The sequence below is a fragment of the Zonotrichia albicollis genome, chromosome 10, assembly GCF_047830755.1.
Source record: "Zonotrichia albicollis isolate bZonAlb1 chromosome 10, bZonAlb1.hap1, whole genome shotgun sequence".
NCBI classification, from domain to species: domain Eukaryota; kingdom Metazoa; phylum Chordata; class Aves; order Passeriformes; family Passerellidae; genus Zonotrichia; species Zonotrichia albicollis.
The window spans coordinates 37,710,447-37,716,623 of record NC_133828.1 but is presented as its reverse complement, the minus strand read 5'-3'; positions in this window follow the sequence as shown (position 1 = coordinate 37,716,623).

The window sequence follows — 6,177 nt, the reverse complement described above, 5'->3', positions numbered from 1 at the left end:
ATGCCACTCCAGTGGAAGGAACAAACAACCTCTTACCATCCCAAAGCAGCATCCTGTGGAATGGGATGAAAAGGTTGTTTAAAGACCAGAAACACGGTGACCCTTTAAGAAACCTGACGAAGCTCATCCCTCCTCCTGCTCACCCACGCTTTGGATTCGTGTGAATTCCTCTTGGTTTTGTTTCAATAAATGGTTTTGGAGCTCCTCTCTGATGTTTCCCTTGCTGGTTGTGTCTCTTCCCAATCTGGAGCACATCAGGGTAGGCCGGCACATCCATAATTTATGCCCATCCTCATGGCAGCTGCTGCCTGTCTTCCCCTGGGCCTCGTGGCATTGATTGCTGACGCACCAGGGAGCCTGGCTGAAGGAAAACTTCCTTCTGCAGCAAGGGAGATGCCTCTGTTCATCACCCCAGCGTCCACAGCCTGCCCTGAGCCGTGGTGGTAGGAAAGGGGAGTTGGGCAGCTGTGATCTGGGCTCTGGTTTGAACATCTGCAGGGAGCACGGCCCCATGGGGCAGATCAATCCCCAAGAGCTGGATGAGGCCAAGGAAGGTGTGAGGAAATGTGACGGTGTTCACAGGTCGAGGGAACAGACAAGGATCTGACTCTGTGTTTCAGAAGGTTTGATTTATTATTTTATGATATATATTACATTAAAACTATACTAAAAGAATAGAAGAAAGGATTTCATCAGAAGGCCAGCTAAGAATAGAATAAGAAGGAATGACAACAAAGGCTCTGTCTCGGACTCTCTGTCCGAGCCAGCTGACTGTGATTGGCCATTAATTAGAAACAACCAACATGAGCCAGTCACAGATGCACCTGTTGCATTCCACAGCAGCAGATAATCAATGTTTACATTTTGTTCCTGAGGCCTCTCAGCTTCTCAGGAGGAAAAATCCTAAGGAAAGGATTTTTCATAAAACATGTCTGCGACACGGAAAGAGTTTGGACAGAATCATAGAATATCCTGAGCTGGAAGGATCACTGAAGTCCTGGCCCTGCACAGGACAGCTCCGAGAATCCCGTGGTGTGCTTGGCTTTGGGGATGTTTGTGTAGCTGTAGGCTCAGCTCCATGTGGGAAAGGGCAGGAAGAGCTGTGGTGCTCCTTGCAGCAGGGTAAGATGCACGTATGGAGGGGCAGCAGGAGAAGAGCAGAGGGCATTTATTGCTTGCCTCTTTTCCCTTTCCCTTCCTGCCTGCTGTGTTCCCAAATGCCAGCCAGGACAGGGGCCTGTGAGACACAGCCTGCGGCAGAAGGGGGCTCCTGTCCTGAGCCAGCTGGGAGAGCTGACATCTGGTTCTGGCTGCATCCGTGAGGCTGAAAGCCACAGTCCCCAGCTGGGATGTCTCCCTGGGCCCCAGGACAGCAGAGAGCAAGGTAAATATTTCCCTGGAAGCCCAGCCTGGTGTTTGCCCACACCACGGCCATGCACCATCCATTGTAGATGGGGCAGTGGAGCAGAACACGCTGTGGTGGCTCCTGCTTTGAACAGAGATAAAGGAGCACATCAGCCATCATCCTGGGGTGAAGGAGCAGCACATGGCTAGCAGGTACTGGAATAATGGCAAAGCTGTTGGTGGTGTTATCATCATCATCATCATCAGATACTGTTATCATTGTTATTTTCTGGACCTAGGAGAATTTGATATGAATGGGCCAAAACTGTCTGTGTGGTTTGATAAATGTGTGTGCCTCAAAAAATAATCACAAATCTGATGTGAAATCTCAGACTCGCAGAATGGTTTAGTCTGGAGCCTTAAGGCTCATCCTGCTCCCCCTCCCCACCATGGGCAGGGACACCGTCCATTATCCCAGAGTGCTCCAAGCCCCATCCAGCCTGGCCTTGGACACTTCCAGGGATCCAGGGGCAGCCACAGCTTCTCTGGGCACCCTGTGCCATCTCTGCCCACCCTCACTGGGAGGATTTTTTCCCAATATCCCATCCATCCCTGCCCTCTGGCAGTGGGAGGCCATTTCCCCTTGTCCTGTAACTCCAGGCCCTTGTACAAAGTCCCTCCCCAGCTTTCTTGGAGCCGCTTTAGGCACTGGAAGGCTTTAAAATAAATGTTTTTAGCTCCCATTTCATTATTTTACACTGAAACTTACTTCAGTTTTCCTTGATGGTTTTAGGAAGGTTTATATTTTATATTCCTTACCTTCTGCTGACATATCCTTGCCCCTTGTCATGACGGGCTCTGAAGCTGTGAGCACTCCTGCTCTTGCTAACATATCTACCATTGCTACTACATTGCTGATGTCTCCCAGGTGCCTTTCCACTGAGCAGAGGAGTGTTTGGTGTCATGGTGTCCCATCTCTGCTTTAAATTTCGCCATCCTTCCCAATCCTTAATTCCCCTTTTCCTGGCAAGCTGTGGCTGCTAAACCCCCAAGTGGCTGCTAAACTCTCAAATGCATCTAGGAAGATTTCCAAGTTCTACAGGTGGACCAAGTGTCACATCTACCTTGCACAGCGCTCTGTAGTGCTGCTCGGTTCCAGCCCCGGCTGTTGCAGCCATTTCTGATGGGTTTGGCTCTCCAGAGGAGGAAATGTCCTTTTCGAGCTCGCCCAAGAACAGTTTGCACCTCTGAGCTTTTCGCTGCCTCCTCGAAGGATGTTTCATGCCAGAAACCCCCTTGGCTTGAGTTTGAAATGCCTCCAGTATCAAAAATCCCAGCCTGGGCTGATGGTGGCTGGGCCACACAAGGGGAAGGGAGCTCTTGAGGGAGAAGAAAATCCTGGCAGGGAAGGAGCAGACAAACAATGGGAGTTCTGCTCACAACGTGGAGGAGCTCAAAGGTGGATGGAGCTGGGCAGCCCCGTGTGGAGAGGAACAGGCAGGGCATTATCCGTGCTGGCTGCGCTCCCGCGGAGGTAATCTCATAGTTATTTTAGCCTCCAGCTGGGATGCAGCTCTGAGCCCAGCTTTTGCAATATCCTGCCAAGCCCAGACTCCAAATCTGCCCTTGCTGGCTCTGAGCAAGGCGGGACCGCGTGGTGAGAACCTGCCAGCAGCAATCGAAGGGAAAGACCTTCACACTGCTCCCTTTTTCTGCCTTGCTGCCCATTTTGGGGCTCCTGGGAAGGGGCTCTAAACCTTGGGCTTGGTTGTTTGGTTTGGGTTTTTCCCCCCTCCGTACTATGCAGATTTAAAGACAAAACTGGAGCTTTTGGATCCATGCTTCCCTCTGCAGAGAGGTTCCTTGCTCCCTAAAACCATCCCATAAAAACATGGGAGCTCTCTCTCCTGGGAGATGCTTCCTTTGGGTCTGTGTCCTGGAAATCCATGAGGAGACTGCAAAGAAACTTAAATCTGAGCTCCTCCCTGTTCATCAGCAGGGCTGGCTGCTCCTTCAGCAGTATTTCTGTAGCATCACTGGGTCTGTAGTAAGTTACAAGGACCATATCTCCTGGACACACTGGCTACTTGCTCTGGGTGGCCTCAACCTCCCTGAAAAGCTCAGCAATGCTCCTTGAGCAGAGAGGCTGGCTTGAGTCACTGCTGGTCCTCATACCCACAAGGATTTGAGCCCTTGTCCAGTTTCAAATGGACAGTGCTTTGCTTTGGTGAGTTCTCAGAGCTGGATCAACAGGACACTCTTTGCAGTTTGGTTTGCTTCTTTATTTTCAGGATGGAAAAGGAAAACCCAGCTGGTTTGGGGAAAAAGGGAGGATGGAAAGAGCCTGGTATAAAGCAAGCTTTGCTTTCCTAGCCAGGTTGTTTTGGGAAGTCACCACATGCCTTGAAATGGATTAAGTGTGGCTCCAGGGGCCATTGTGGAGAGTGAGCACTGTAAAAATGCAGATTTCAAGGAAAGCCTTATGCACTGTGACAATTTAAAGTACGCCCAAAGGGCATTCGCTCAGGCAGAAACACACTTCACTTGGAGCACATTATGAATGAGACAGGGGAACAATTTGTTTGCTGGAGATGGGCAGGGGATCAATTAAGCAGAGCAGAGGACACAGAGCAAGTCAATTTGCAAAAGGATAAAACACAGAGGAGGTGGCTACATCCTGTCTGGCTTCTGGGTGTTCTCTCTGCTGGGATGGAGCTGTGGCATCCCTGGAGGAGGAGATTTGCCTGCCCTGAGGAAGAGACTCAGTGTGGCGTGTTCTGGGCACTCTTACAGAGTCATTGGGTATCCCCTTGGCTCTGCTCTTCCTCCTGGTTATCCTGATCATCAGGGCTGGGGACATTTCCCCGTGGGTTGGGACAGTTGCTGGGACTCAGCTGTGCCACTCCAGGATCAGCTAACAGCTCACTTGGCTGCACAGAAGTACTGGGAAACCAAACCCTGAGCATTTTTGGAGACAGAAGAAGGAATGATGCCAAGTGCATTTGTGGTTTTTGGGTCGAAGGGGAAGGCTGACGCTTTGGAATTGAATTTATTTTCTTTTTAAAGGGAAGGGACTTTGCTTAGGTAGAAGGTAAAGTGTTCAGAACTACAGAGCCTATCTGGAAGTGACTGGGGAGAAAGAGCACGATGGAAGTCTTAAAACTCCTCGGGACTACACATGTTTTTGTGCTCCATGAGGTGTGCGTGAGTTAACATCACAACTGTGAGGACCACATATGTCCTTCTGAGCTTCAAATTTCATAACCTCAAAGCATACCCTTAATGACCAAAAGCATCCTTCTGAATTTTGCAAAACCATGAATCCTGCTGAGTGCTCATAAATTAATTGGAATATGAGAAGAGAAAAAAATTTCCCTGCCCAGTGGGTGGTGGGCAACCTAGAATGGCCATGGGGCTCTTTGTGGACATGGTTTAGTGGTGGCCTGGCAGTGCTGGGGGAATGGTTGTGCTCAAGGATCTAGGAAGCTTTTCCAACCTTAGTGATTCCCTGATTCTGTGATTTTACTGCCATCCTGTCACTTGGTGCAGGCCCTGTAACAAGCATGGCCATTCTGCTGCTCCTTATCTTTAAGGAGCTGTCCAAAGGGAACTGAGGGTTTCATTCAACAAAAAGAGCTCTCCGTTTCCCCCTGTGGCACCAGCCCCTAGCAAGAAGCTGCTCACAGTTTTGGGCAAGAGAGTGGGATTTTTGTAAAAGGACAGCTCTACCCACTCCCTGGGAGTGCAGGTCTTGGTGTAGATCCTTCCACTGATGAAAACATAATCATCATATTATTATGTTTTGTTCTGTGTTTGCTTTGGCCACACTGAGATTTCAGTCCCTAAAATTCCTGCTGTCTCCTGCAGTGGCTGAGCATGCCCAGCCCCAGTAACTGTCCCACAAGCTTCCCCTCCATCCTGGCCCCCTGTGTGGTTGGAAGCAGAGACCCACAGGCTGGAATCACAGAGAGCAGCACAGCAGCTTGGAGCAGTCTTCTCCCTGAGAGCCACCCAGATAATGAGCTGTGACACGGGCAAGTCTCCCTGTCTGCAGTAAACCCTGGGCAAGCCGCCAATTCCAGACTCTGGGGTTTGTGGATAACCTTGTCAGCAGGCTGGTTGTTCTGCTTGTCTGTGTTTTGTCACTGTCTGTCCTGACACACGGTGACATTGACGGCAGTGACGCCGTGCCTCGCCGCCCTCGCAGCAAACAATCTCTTCCTAATATACCTGATCCAAACCTGCCCTCTGTCACTTGGGAGAGCTGCTTGGATTTCATGGGAATGAGGAGTTTTGGTGTGTTTGAACAAAAGAAAAGGCATTTCTGCGTGTGGGAGGTGCATTCTGTCTCTGCCTTATCTCAGGTGATCTCTAAGGTCTGTTCCAACTGTAACCATTCCTTGATTCTGAGGTCCCTTTAGCAGGGAAAATTCTGATTTGCAGCCAACACTTAGCTCTCTGTGTTTGGAAGATGTGTATATTATACACAGGACTGGCAGGGTTAGCCAATGTTTTCCTTAAAAAAAAAAGCAGAGAGTAAACTGGGTTTCAAGTGCAATGAACGTCGAGTGTTTGTTGTTTCCAAGAAAAATGCTGTCATTTTCACCAAAATAGCCATTTAAAATGTGCTTTGTATTGCAAAGGAAGGCTGGTTTGGGTTTCTGTGAAGAATTAGGTATTTGTTTATGATATCTTTGAGGTCCTGTGTTCTAAACATGGTATTTTCACCAGATGCAATCAAAGTCCATTATGGGCTTTTAATCCTTTGTTTCTGCAGAAGTGGTTTTCCTCTCCCAGCTCATGCAAGGTCCCAAAGCTCTTCCTGTGATTCCC